Source organism: Prinia subflava (genome assembly GCF_021018805.1).
Source record: "Prinia subflava isolate CZ2003 ecotype Zambia chromosome W unlocalized genomic scaffold, Cam_Psub_1.2 scaffold_22_NEW, whole genome shotgun sequence".
NCBI lineage: Eukaryota > Metazoa > Chordata > Aves > Passeriformes > Cisticolidae > Prinia > Prinia subflava.
In genome coordinates this window covers 5,056,692-5,070,854 of record NW_026960606.1, presented here as the reverse complement: position 1 = coordinate 5,070,854, position 14,163 = coordinate 5,056,692, and the positions used below count along the sequence as shown (strand labels likewise).

General features: G+C 43.5%; 2 long non-coding RNA genes across 2 annotated transcripts in view; both read right to left on the bottom strand.

Annotated features, from left to right (window-relative positions):
- The window catches only part of LOC134564911 (uncharacterized), a 66,694-nt gene extending 59,499 nt beyond the window's left edge, over window positions 1–7,195 (bottom strand). The window contains exon 1 of the long non-coding RNA XR_010083701.1: window positions 6,961–7,195. This is a non-coding gene — a long non-coding RNA (uncharacterized LOC134564911). The remainder of the gene's footprint in view (window positions 1–6,960) is intronic.
- A 2,648-nt stretch (window positions 7,196–9,843) lies between these two features.
- Window positions 9,844–11,061, bottom strand: LOC134564914 (uncharacterized). Its single transcript, XR_010083705.1, has 2 exons — window positions 10,906–11,061; window positions 9,844–10,730 (listed from the first exon to the last, which is right to left on the bottom strand). It is a non-coding gene; the product is annotated as an uncharacterized LOC134564914 (long non-coding RNA).
- Between the last annotated feature and the right edge of the window lie 3,102 nt (window positions 11,062–14,163).

The window sequence follows — 14,163 nt, the reverse complement described above, 5'->3', positions numbered from 1 at the left end:
TTAGTGTTACTCAAAACAATATTTCTCTGGCTCTCAGCTGTGTCCAGGCTCAATTGTGGATGCAGTCAGCTGCTGCCTCGATTATAAGAGAAGGCAAAGAAGGCATTTTCCCCACTGAAATTCGGAAAATAATTTGGGATAATGCCAACGATTTTGAAAAAGATTTCCAATCCTGGTGGAACTTAGTGAATGTCACAATTCAGTAACAAATACAGCTACAGCTTTTGTGTTAACTATCAGCAATGCTTCAGTGTATACAATATTCCCCATCATTGCATCAGGACTGAACCCAGACGGAGCTACTCTCTACCCTCTCGAGCACAGAGAGTGGGCCCGTCAAGTCGGTGAAAATTGGCAAACTGTTAACTCAGAGTCCTGCATTGTCCGAGAACAACAAGGGTTTATCTGTGAAAGTAACGCAATCGCAGCACAAGACATCTGCTTAGATACAGAACAGAATATCTGTCACTTTGAAATACATCCTAATGAGACTTCTGAAACAGTTCTTGTGTATATAGGCAATGGATGTGCATGCTTTAGGACTGCTTGTGATGTAGTAACCATAGAGAATGTTATACTAGAAACTAAAAATCATTCGAATTTTTGTGCTTGTAACTTTACCAAAATAACAGCCTGTGATTTCTCATACTCAGCTCCAGTTACATCTTACCAGCTTCTGCAATCTAACTACACACTGATCCACAAGCTATGGCCTACTCCGATTGGGATGAACCTCACTTTAACAAAGCGATTGTTGCTTCACCAAGATTTAATTAGGATTTTAAAGAAAATTAAGAAAAATGGACAAAAGACTTTAATAACTGTCCATCACAATGTGGAAGAAATCCACCGTGTTCTGGAAAGGGTAAAAAAAGATGCCGAGCACAGGTGTATGAATACTCTCTTTGGGTGGTCGCCCACAGCTACGAGTGTCCTGAATAAATTGTCTCATCCCATCGTTGTTCTTTTGATTTTAATTTAGATTGGTTTTATCAAGCAATCTCATTCTTTTTGAATTGGAGAGTGATGAAACAGCTGAAATGGTTAACCTCTGTGATGTATGCACACAATTTAGTGTACATATCCCCTCCTATAGATATACTTAGAGATGTTGACACAAGACAAACTTTACAAGTAGGCCATAGCCGTGGACTGTGAAATGGATTTTGCCTAAGTAAGATAAAGAAATCTTAGAGATACATATTTTTAAGCCAATTATGTATTTTTGATTTTGTGTGATTTGTGTTGATCGCTTTTAAAAATTGTTCATGTTATTCAAAAATTGTTTTAATTAATATTATCATAATCTTTTTCTTTGAAAAATTGTTTTATGACTTTTGCCTTGAATATTTGAAAATTGTTTTAATTAATAATATTATGAATTTATTTTGAATTAATATTGTTAAGATTTTGTCTTGATTATTTGACTTTGTAAATCATTTACCATTATAATTTGTCTAAGAATTTTATTAATCAATATTAACTATTATTTGGATTTGTTTTAAGATTTTAATATCATTGTGATTTGTTTTATCATTGTGATTTGTAATAATCAATATTAATCATTGTTCTACATCTCTTGTTTTCCCTTATTCTCCCTCTCTTTCTCTTATTCTCTCTCTCTTTTTATCTCTTGTCTCTGTTTTCCAGGGTATGCTACTGACAATGAGTCCTGAAGACTTCAGAACAACGCAACGAACTCAGCTGGTAGAGCTCTCCTGACAACAATCGTGAGCCACAGGGTGGTGTAACAGTTGATCCAAAGGTCCCTCATCTGCCTCATGACTGTCAGAAGAGACCCCAGGGACCTGGGCTGCAGCACAGGAGTTGTAGCCTGATTAAGGTGGGATCTAGGGCTTCTCCCTGCAGGTGCACCCTTTAGACCGAGACGCCCTTCTCAGAGATGAACAATGGACACTGTTACGGTTCCTGAGCCATGTTTGCGGAGGCTGTGTTTGCTGTCCTGTACCGACCGTACCTGCTGTGAAGGCTCGGGCACACCGCTCCTCCATTGTGAGAGAACACCTGCAGTGCCCACGAGATCTCTCCCCCTTCCTGGCATGTTGCCCTTCATCTCAAAAAAGAACTATAATAATCACCCCAAAGAGGAGACTCTCTGAGGCCTCCCCGATGGACAAGACAGATCTATTGGCGCGCGCTACGAGGACTGCAAAGGTGGTCTTGGTTTCCAGCGTCATGAGGACTCTCGTCTGTTTAGTCGGTAGCTCTAACCCCCCTTTTCCTCTTTTCTCTCTCTCTCTCTTTTTCTTTCCCTTCTCTTCTATCGCATAATTGTGTGTATCAATAAAGATACAATTGATTTTACTTGAACTAAGTTCTCATTGCCTCTTTTTGCACTTTGAAATCAAAACAAACCATCACGACCATCCTTTTGCCTGGGACAGCCTGTATCCTTATTCTCTGGGGAAGGTATCAGGGTGGTTATCCAGGCCAATCTCCCCTTAACTCTGAATGCTAAACAGAACAGGCATACCAGCAACACCAGCCACTGTATGATATTAGCATTTAGAGAAGATTTAAACACTTCAAACACTGGTGGAGTAGACTCAAAGGGCTGAGTGAAGGTTTGGGAAAAAATTTCCCCTGGTGTCATTTCCTCACACTAGGTACCATTGTTCAAGTAACCCCCAAAACACACAGTTAGGGTGTGATAGCTCTGAATCCATGTGCCTGCCTTCCAGAGAAAGTTAAAAATCCATGAATTCCTCATCTTTTAAACCCATAAAATAAACTGGATAACAGCCGCAGCAGCCTTAGTTATAGGGCCCATGTTTAGATAAGGGCCTGCAAATGGCAGAAACACAGCCACAACCACATGCCACCCAAACCAAGGTGAGCTAGACCATATGATGCTGTCCAACAAGGCCTCTATATGTAGTGCACAAAAACCTAATTACCCCAAAACTGTTATTCCTTTCCCTCAGTGCCCTCAGGCCCGACGTCGGGCACCAAAATCTGTTTTTGTTTTGAAAGACAGGTATCTGTCAGGGAAAACTGGAGTTCCCCTTGGAATGGAGAATTTAAAAAACCCCTCCCTCCAAATTATTACAATTTTGCAATTAGGAGCTTTCAGGCAAAAATATGGGAATAGGAATAACAGTTGTTTACCAGGAATATAAAAAAAATACAAATGCAGTAGTACAAAAAACAAACAAGCAAACACAAAAGTCCTAGAAATCCCTGACAGAGTCAGAGATACGACCTGACACCCTGTTGTCAGGGTGTTGGAAGCAGTCCAAATAAGTCTTCCTGGAGTAACAGATGTTGTTCTGTGAAGTAGAGATGATTCCATTGAGAAAAGAAAAGGATCCAGTGCTGACGAGATGGGTCTGGTCTTTCCTCCAAGGATTCAGTGGGAAAACCAGCTGCCTTAGTGTTTGGGATTGGAGGTTTTATGCTGGTGGAAAGGTTTTGGCTCCTCCCACTAGGTGGAGCATCTCACAATATAATGAAGTAATGTTATCAGTCATGTGAGAGGCCTTGAATCGCCCATTCACAGGTGATGTCCCTTGGAGGAGGATGGGTGCTGGAGTAGGATTGATGGAGCAGGAGAGAAGAACAATATCTCCCAATGGGTTTCAACAGATGAAAATAGAATACACATTTTTTGGTTACATTTTTCAACCCATGACAAACATCTGAGAGACAAGAAGGAAACTGCACAATGTTGGTTGTTAGGAACCAGAAGCAACAACTTGAAGAAAAACAGCTTAGAGAAGCACCACAATATCTGCATGATATTCCTACAAAGTTCTGAAACTGGGGCTCTGAACTGATGCTGGATTCTTCTATCTTGGTCTTGTTTGCTGCTGGATCTGGATTTGATCATTCCTTGTGCCACCACAGCCACTCAACAAATTGTTCTCACTGTGCCTTCCAAATTCTCCTTGTTCTTCACCCCTGGTCTCCCCTCTCATTTACTTTCCAGCTTAATAAATCACACAAAGCAGATGCAGAGAAATCACATTGTGTCACTGCCTAAAGCAGGAATAAACACACCCAAGACATCCCTGACAGAGGTTTATCTGTATTGCTTTTAAAAATTTGCACTGAGCGTAAATCCATAACCTTCAGAACTGCTGTCACCAGAAGGAACATTTTCTTCATGGTTGTTTTAAATTCTCCTTGCTAAAATTTGTCTCATACTTCTCACACTATCCACTTCTATTTCTGTAAGTCTCCCCAGTTCTTTTTCACTTATTATTTCACCTCTCATTTTATCAGCCCCATTTATTCCTCATAAAATAAATTCAAGGTTTTATTTTCAATGACAGACAAAGCTCAGAAAGACACACACCTGCCTTCATTCTGCTTTGGATAGTACTCTTCTTTCCTGATTCCTTCCACTGTTTGGTTGTGTTTTTTTTCCTCTTTCATTTTAACCCTTCAGGATGTGTAGGAGAGCAGAGTACAGAACCTGAAACTATCAGTGACTCAGAAGAAAAATCACTACAATTCCCAAACCCCTGAGATCCAGCAGACTGATGGCATTATATGGACAGAGTTATGAGAGGAGAGGGTGCAAAGTATTTAAATAAAGGAAAAAGGTAAACTAACATTTATATATTCCACAGCAGTTTATAATCTCTGGCTTTACAAATATTAAGCACAGAACTGTCAAAAGAGAAGATTCATTGGCTGGCAATCTGATCCACTCAGCATGGACTGGGTACAGCAATTCTTAATTGCCTCTGAGGTAAGCCTGAGAAGATTCAGAAGAGAAGTTCCTGTGCAATGAAATTTAGTGAAAGCTGTAGATGGGGCAATGTAAAGGATCTATAAGATTAATTTAATGTTGATGAGAAAATTTAAGATGAGGTTCAGGGAATTAACTCCAGATGCAATCTGAACTTTTATGACATATAAATAATTACACAGGCAATAAAAAGAGATTAAACTGATTATTTTCTTTGACTCTTTAGTTCTAGGATTAATGTGTAATGCAAAATATCTGCTTCCATTTTCAGAAAGCAAGAATGACTTGTACAAGGTAAAACACCTAAAGTGAATTTGGAGATGTAGAGAATGTTTTTCTCCTCTTCAGACTGGCACTTTGAAGAGACAGAATTGAGACTGGAAATATTTTATTGTCAAAAATAAACCAACAGGACTGAAAGGAGAGCATAGGATCAATTCTGAATGACTGTGGAGTCTGTAGTCCGGTCTGGATAGCTGCACTCTTCCCGGAGAGAGAGGTCTCACTAAAGACAGTCCTCTGGGGGTCTCGGGCAGTCTTCGGCAACTGGGCAGCCTCAGCAAGGTACAGCCACTGGCTGCAAGTGATTCAGCTCTTAGCAGTGGTTTCAGCTCTTAGCAGTGGTTTCAGCTCTGCCTTGCGAGGTTCTCCCAGGCTGACTCAGGAACAGAGACAGAAGTGCCGTGTAGCAAATTCCACAGGGCAGCCTTTATTGACCAGCCTTACAAAGGGTAGCCAGGGATGGCAGCTCCTCCCTAGCAGGGGAACTGTTGGGAGTATTTATGGGGGAAGGCAGGGGTGGTACCAAAGGGGAGAAACCAATGGGTTTGGAGAGGTATATCAGTGTATTATGGGAGCCTTGTTCTGACCTGAGAGAGAACTGCCCCATCTAGGTCCTCTCTCCTGGGGAGGGGTTGAGATGAGCTTATCACATTCCATTCAAGGGACATCCCTCCAGGGCAGAGGTCTGGAAGGTTTATCCACCTCCACAATCAATGAAGAATTTATTTTTCAATATTTCCTCTCCAAACCCCCAAGGTGAATCTCTGCCACTGCATTTCTGGTGACCCACAAGGTGTCATTAGCACATGGATGAGACCTCTCAACAAACAAACCAAGGGCAAATACAGACTGTGGAAACTCCTCCCCAAAGATTAAACAGACTTTCATATTGTGCCATATGGTATGAAATAATTCATGTTTAATAAAATATATGGTATAAAGTCATTCATACTTAAGAATAAAAAGTGTTTAGAAATTGTGATGCCCCTGCCAGTAACAAGGGAAGGGACCCATTTGCAATAGAAAGAAGGGTGGCACCAAAAAGAGATGGGTCTTCTCCGGAGATGGACCTGACAACGACGCAGAGATTAACACACAATATGGATCTAATCTCCATCATCCAGGGCGTGCATCCCAATACCCGGTTCCCAGAAATCGAATCAAGTACTCACCCCTTCTCGGAAAACTATTCTACAGACCAGCAGCAAGGAAAAGAGGCTACATGAATATGTTAAAGAAACAAGAGAAACAAAAGAAGTATGGAGCAACCCACTGTCCAGACAAAAACTGTATAGAAACAGACTCCGCAAGGACTGAATTTGTGAACTCAGGGAGCTTCGGTGTGATAGAGGCCGAAGCTGAGGTTCACCCAGCGCTGACCCCGGGCTCGGCACTGATTTTTGCTTGTGGCTTTCTCTGATTTCTATATTGCCGTTTTTCAATAAAATTCTTTGTTGATAAAATTGGCTAATCATTTATTACAAACCTGGTGACCTGTATGGGATCCAATTTTGGGGTCTGTGGTTCCCCTTTTTCCATTCAGAAGGGGCCCTGCTTATTCAGCGGCCTGGCGGAATGGGGAGACCCCGTAGAACCAATTGGACACCGAACCAATCAGGAGAAAAGCCACAATCCAAAGGGGACAGGATAAAAGCTATCTCAAGGGCTCTCGGAGAACTCAGGGAAGACTCAGGAAAAGGCTCTTCGAAGCTGCGGCACAACTACACTCATAAAAATCTACGTACATGAAGAATCCAAGCAGGAATAGGGATCTGTAAGTACTGCGTGGTTGAGTGGATTTAGGAGTCGGTCTGAAAATCCCTCATCTGCCTCACGACTGTCAGAGGCTGAGACCCCCATGGACCCTGGGCCACAGCACAGGAGTTCTGGCCTGACCGAGGCGGGACCCAGGCTTCTCCCTGCAGCTGCACCCACTGGACCAAGACGCCCTCCTCAGAAACCCGTGCAGGAACAATGGACACTGTCACGGTTTCCTGGCCGTGTTTGCAGAGGCCGTGTTTGCTTTGACTGATTGTGCTGTACCTGCTGCAGAGCCCAGACCTGCTTGCCCCAAACCTGCCTGATCTGAATGGTTGCACCTGATTCTCAGAGCAAGGGGCCTCCTCACAGTGACTCTTGGGTGCTCCCCCCACGCTGGCCGGGTGCCCCCTGCTTCTGAAATGACTATAAAAGCTTCCCCCTTCACACTCTGAGGCCTCCCCGGCGGACGACAGATCTATTGACGCACGCCACGAGGACTGCGAAGGTGGTCTATTGGTACCAGCGTCACGAGGACTCAGGTCTGTTCAGTCGGTAGCTATTACCCCTCCTTTACCCCTTTTCTCTCTCTCTCTCTTCTTTTCCCTTCTCTTCTATCGCATAATTGTGTGTATCAATAAAGATACAATTGATTTTACTTGAACTAAGTTATCATTGCCTCTTTTTGCACTCTGAAATCAAACGAACCATCACGACCATCCTTTGGCTCGTGACAGTGGGGAGTGACCAAGCGTGAATGAGATATGATATTATCACGAGGCGAGTGTGTACCCTGCGACTGCAGTTCCGTCCTCCCGTGAGGGAAATGGTCGGTTAAAGAGGAAGCGGTTGGTAAAACATATTTTCGTGTAAGGTCTGAACCTTGGAGGGTCGGAAGTCAGTCACAGGAAGGCTAGAATGGAAGGTACGTTCTTAGGAGTTTGGGAACTGGTAAACCTTTTAGTCTAGGACCAGGTAGGTCCAGGAAAAGTAGAGAGCTCATTACCAGGCAAAAATCCCTCAGGTCAGGCCCCTGCAGGGTTAGTAGTCTGGTAATACCAGATAAGAATTGGGCAAGATACAATACTGGTTTAAATTTAGGTGTTTGTGTAAGTAAGAAGATGGAACTTCACTTAAAATCAAGGGAATAGTAGGCAGAATTGCAGTAGCCCCCAGAAGAAATGGGACAGAGAAAAAGTAAAGTTCAGGGAAAAACCTCTGAAAAATCCCATGGGGCAGCCCATTGGGATAGTTGTTAGAACATTGGGAGGAATGCCCCATAAGGAGAAAAAACTCCAAGGAGATGATTCATTATTGTGTAGAAATCTGGGGAGGAAAAGAAATAAGGAATCATGTAATTTGGCCCATGTTTGGTACATTCAAGAAGTGGACCTGTAGAGCCTTGAGTGTTTATGTAGCTGGTAAACCGTCACGGGATGAGGAGGAATATGAATACGCCAGGATGTAGGAAAAAGCGGATATCAGACTCTTCCCGATAAAAATTAAAAACCCCGTCGAAACCCAGGGTGACTCATTGGAACCCCTAGACAATCTCCCACTGCCGTATCTAATGCTTTTACCCGAGCCTGCACAATCTCAGCCCCCCCCCGGCACCCCTGGGACCCCCACCTCAACCTGTGCAGGTGGCTCAAGCCCCTCTGCCGGTAGCTTGGCACCACTGCCAGAGCCCCAGCTCCCACAGGCGGAATTTCAGCCTCAGCCCATGTAACAGGATTTCTTAGAGAACATGGATATGACGTGTTATGGAATGAAGTTTGAGCTATCCCAAACTGGGCCTCAGGTTTGGGCCTGCTGGGCCTCAGTTTTGGGCCTGTGTAGAAGTAGATAAGCCTGTGGTACAGTTAGAATTTAGGTTAAGGTGTGTGTATGGATTAGATAGGCTAATTAGAGTAGAATTATGGTAGCTACCTTAAACTGAGATTGTTTGCATTCCTTTTCACACTGAATGCCAATTAGAAAACACTTGTAACTGTAAATTATTTGAAACTGTATATAACCGGCCATTTCGGGAATAAAGGGGAGAATGTATGATTTCACCATATTGGTTGTGTTCTGCTTTGCTCTGTCCAGCTTCCATATAGTTAATAGAGACCCTGGCTTCAAGCCCATGCCCACTTCCCAGCCCCAAGATCTCCTGCCCCTAGAGCACCCACCTCCCGAGCTGGATCCAGCATCCCTTCCCAGCCCCAGCTCCCCCACACACCAAAGCTTACCAGAAATGGCCTCCATCTCACCAGCTAGGAGGACGTGGAGAAAATTAAAGAGGATAAGTGAGGAGGATAGTGAAAATGAGGAAGATAGGCACAATCTTCTCCCATTAAGGGAAGTGCCAACTGCCCCAGGAATTATTGGATACGTGAATGTGCTGATTAATACTGGAGATGTAAGAGCCTTTAAGAAGGAAACAGGAAATCTAATAGATGATCCTTTGGGGGTCTCAGATAGACTTGATGAATTCCTAGGTACAAGTATTTATTCATATGAAGATATTACGGCGATATTAAGATCATTGTTTAATAATGATTAGACAAGCTGGAATGCAAGAATGGGAACGCTGGAATCTCCAAGGTACGCCAGGAGAACTGAAGTGGCCAAACCAGAGACCAGGGTGGAGTGCTCAGACAGAGGAAGGTCAGCAAAATATGATAGACTTAAGAAACATAGTAATTCAAGGTATAAGGGAGACAATACATCAGTAAGGTATTTGGGGAATCCCAAGGTGTCACGATCCAAGCAGGAATCGTGATAGGTTTGTGTGATCTCAGAGTGCAAAAAGTACTCAAGGGGACAATAGTTTAATCATACACCAAATGCACCTTTATTGAGTGTATTTTTTCTACATTGTGATAAACTGTTACCAAAGTTCTCTGTCCATCTTCTTTAATTTTGTTTAAAATTTTAATCAAGTCCTGATGGAGCAACAGTTGCTTTACCAAAGTAGGGTTCATCCCTATAGGGTGTCATGGGTTGACATTAGACAAAATGCCAATGCACCCATGAGGGTATATTTTACCCAATGACCTACTGTGAGATGTGGTCAAGAACAGAGCAGAGCAGGCCTAATACTTGAAACAGACAGACAATTTATTATACTACATAACAATGGACAATAGACAAGGAAAGAAAAACCCAGCCACCCAAAAGCAGAAGAGAAAACCTCCCAAAACACTGCTTCTCCTCTCCCCAATTCCATTCCATACATGCTCACTCAGTTGACTCCAGCACATTACCTTCATCTACTTGCTTAATCCCTCAACAACCCTGGGTTCCTAATCCAAATCATCATCCTTTAAAATTCAGACAATCCACATTCCATCCAGGACGAGAGGAGTCTCTCTCGCACCACAGACCCTCCCCCACAGGAAACACAGGCCCACCATCCCGTGTTCCCACGTCACCCATGGCACTGCCTCGAAGAGTCTGCCAGGGTGACACCCTCCTTTCCATGTCCAGCACTCTCACTGCCGTCCATGGACCTGCACTGCAACAGGGCTCTTTTCAAGGATGTTTTGGCCAAGTACCAAAAACCAGCCATCTTCTCATTTTGGGACTCAGGTCCCCCCCATTTACCCCTGGGGCCAGGGGCTCCAAGAAGCAGGCCAGAACGTCTCTGGGTTTGAGCCAAAAACATCCACCCAAACACAGTCTTATTTATAGTCAGGAGGGTCCAGGGTCCGTCTATGGCTATCATTATGCAAGAAAAGTCCAGCCTCATAAGCCACTCCTCTTCATTCCGGCAATCGAAGGGGCTTCTTTTCATCTCACATTACCCTCTCGGTCCCAGGCTGTCCTCTCTCTTCTAAAACCACCAACTATGAGAATTCAGCATCCAGGGATGACTCTCTTCTGCCTTAGAAAGAGTTAAAGCTTTTATCTCCCACCACCAAGGTCAGGCACAGGCGATCGCAGACACTGCAGCTCTCACAAGCAGCTCCAACTCGGCACCTTCTCTCTGTGGGGGGAGGAGAGAGACGGGACCGGGGGGGGGAAGGGGGGGGGGGGGGAATGGGATGGGACAGGGAGGGGGACGGAAGGCACCTCCAAAGTTCTCCCTCCACCCCTCCATTCTAGATGGAAGCTGGACCAGCTCCACTCCAGCTCCCTCTGTTCCCCACCCCGAGGCCCACCTTGCTCAGCCAGGCCCACCTTGCTCCCCTCCCCCACCCGGCCTAGCCAGGCCCGGGCAGGGGAGAGGAGAAGACGCTCCCTCTCCGAAAGCAGAGCAGGGAAAGAGAGAGTCCTGCTGGGAAATCCGGCTTTTAACCCCTCGTGTCCTCAGAGGCGTGTCCAAACCCTTAGTGGCCAACAAAGGTGCCAATACTCAGACCTAAGGACTGATTGGTTTGACCACTACTTCCAAAAAAAACTCACTTCCCTTCAAACCACGACATAGGGGTAGGGAATAGCTTGTGAATAAGTGTATAATTGGATTGTAAAAGGTAGTGAGAAGTAACTGAAGCCACATAGAAAAAATCACATCCTACAATTTTGGTAAAATTACAAACACATAAATTTAAATGATTTTTAACATCTACTACTACACCTTCTACAAACAAAACATCACAAATAGTTCTTAAACATACACAACCATGGCCTATATATACAAGCACTGTTTCAAGTCTTATTAAAACAAATCTCAAAATGACAAACATTTTGTTCTGTGTCTAGACAAATGTCTTGAGCTCTAATTGAATTACCTTAACAGATGAACTGTTGTTGTTCCCAAACAATACAAAATTCTAAATTAACAGTTTTCAATTTCTCATCCATTTAATGGGCCCATTACCTGTGCTCGAAAGGATCAAGAATAGCTCCATCATGATTCAATCTTAATACAATATTAAGGAATATTAAATGCAATAAAACATATTAAATATATATATTAAAACATTACATATAATTAACACAAAGGCTGTGGCTATGCTTTTATAATAAAATTATAAATAAAATTCACTAAGTTCCACCAAAATTAAAAAACCTTTTCCAAAATCAGTGGCACTGTCCCAAGTTATTTTCCAAATTTCAGTAAAAAAAGTGCCTTCTTTTATAATCAAGGCAGCAACTAACTGCATCCACAACTAAAACTGGAGGCAGCTAAGGACCAAGAGATGTTGTTTTGTGCAACACGGAGTGCATCAATTATCTGTTCTCAATTTGGAAATATGTTTAAATTTGGTCAAATCTCTAGCTGTGGCAACCAATTTATTCAATAATACTTCCAAATCAATGCTATTTAACATTCCTAATTTTGTTCCCACAGCACCAATAATATTTAAAATATCACCAGTTTTATCAGGGTTTTATGTGGTCTTTACGTCCCTCAGAGTTCTCCTGTGAAAAGTAAACACAACAGTCTGCCTCCAAAGGCAGAAAAGTTAGTATGAAGGAATTATCCAGCATTTATTTATGCTTGGAGCTGTCAGGTAAAAAGCAGTGATTTTGAGGCTCTTGTTTATCCCCCATCCATAAGGGGTATGAAAAACCCATTTGATTCTTTCATTTTTTGCCCAATCCTGGACAACTTTAACAGTAAAGTGAGACCCATTATCAGACTTGATCTCCTGTGGTTTTAGGAAAGTTCCAAACCATTCTTGCAATGCTTTAACAGTATTATCTCCTGCTGGATTTCCATCTATTTGGTGAGAAGCTACCCACCCCACAGCAAAGTTCCCTTGGCTTGCAATATTTAAAATTTCTTGCTGCTTTTCCTTTTGCCACACTGGGACTCTGTTGACCTCACCATCAGTTGCTGACTGCTCGGGGCAAAAGGGAGGGGCTGTTTCAGTGACTGAGGCAGGTTTGTCTGGGCTGCCATCCAAGTTATTGCTAGGTTTTCCACAGCTCCTAACAGCTTTAATGACTTTAAAAGGGCCTCTCAGGACAACAGGTTGTTGTACTGACAGTCCTGAAAAAAGCAAAGCTCCATTCCACCTGGAAAGGATCTGTAGGATGAATAGGGCCAAGTGCTTGGAGAGCAGTTGCTTCAAAAATCAACAATTTTACTGCTTCTTCTTGAGAAGCACTCCATTCTCCTTTTACTCTTTTTCTCAGCAAGTTATAAAGGGGTCTGGCAATTATAGAAAAATCTGGGATGTGTTTTCTCCAAAACACTAGTAATCCTAAAACATGTTGCCACTCTTTCCTAAATTCTGACATTTTAATTTGATCCAAGGAGGTTCATGTCATGCCTCCTTCCCACCAAATTTCCAGAAATTTTTTTAAGTGGGAATTATTTTCTGTTGGGTATCTCCAACTATCTCTACTTCATCTTTCCCCACAAGAATATCATCAATGTATTGGTAAACAGCTACATTGTCAGCTATGTGTATTTTTTCTAATTCTTGGGCCAAAGCAAGGTGAGCAAGGGTGGGTGAATATCGGTTCCCTTGAAAAGGAAGGCTTTGCTTTGGCTTGTTGCCTGGGTGCTGAGAGGGGGAGGGTGCGGGGGGTTGAATTGTTAGATTGTTTCTGGGCTCACTGCCCAGATTCTGGGAAAAAAGGTGTGTGCTGGGCTGAGACTTTTTAGTGAGGGGTTACCCCGGCAAATTCGGGTTTTCTTTGGGGACCCCTTTTTTAATATCTAATAGCAACAAGTGTTGAAAGCTAGTGATCTGTTTTCCTTTTCCTTGTTTTTCACTACTAAGAGTTTTAACATAGTTGGTCAATTCTACTGCAATTTCACTCAATACACAGACATTACGATCATCGGCAAGTGAATTAGATTGAGGGGCTGGGGGCTGGGAGGGGGTAGGATAAGGACTGAAACCATGATCCGTAGATCTGGTTTGTTCACTCAGGTTTTTGAGGAATCTGTCTAGCCTTTCTGCAGGACTTAAAGCAATTGCAATAGGTTTAAGTGATTCCAAAAGCTCTCTAAAGGAATCATAATTTCAGGCTTTACAGGCAATTGCACTGGTGGTTCATCATGTATCATTTCCAAGCAGGCAACTTTGTGAATGTTTTCCAGGGGCTGTTCGGGAGTACCAATCCGTCGGTGTGCTCACAGAGAGCCAATGGGCTCTGTCGCCGCTGGCCCAGACACAGCGACAGGGTGGTAGGGGGTCAGTCTGCGACCAACGCAAGCAGTACTGACTCCTGTGGGTTCTTTGCCTGGTAGAGGCTTATGCGAGCGATGGAGATTGGACAGGCAGTGGAAAGAAAGGAGGAAACAATTCCAGACGAACAGAGGGTTTATTGCAAACACCTCCTCAGCCCGAAACTGTTCGGGGGGAGAGGGATGCGGGGGGTTTTTGTCCGAAGGATTCGGAGGGGGGACAAAGGGGGTGGCCAGCCACTGCCAGCCAACCGGGGCAGGTTGTCAGGGGATACAGGTGTAATAGAACATCACTTGGACTAATCAGGGGAAAAATAGGAGGGATTTACAA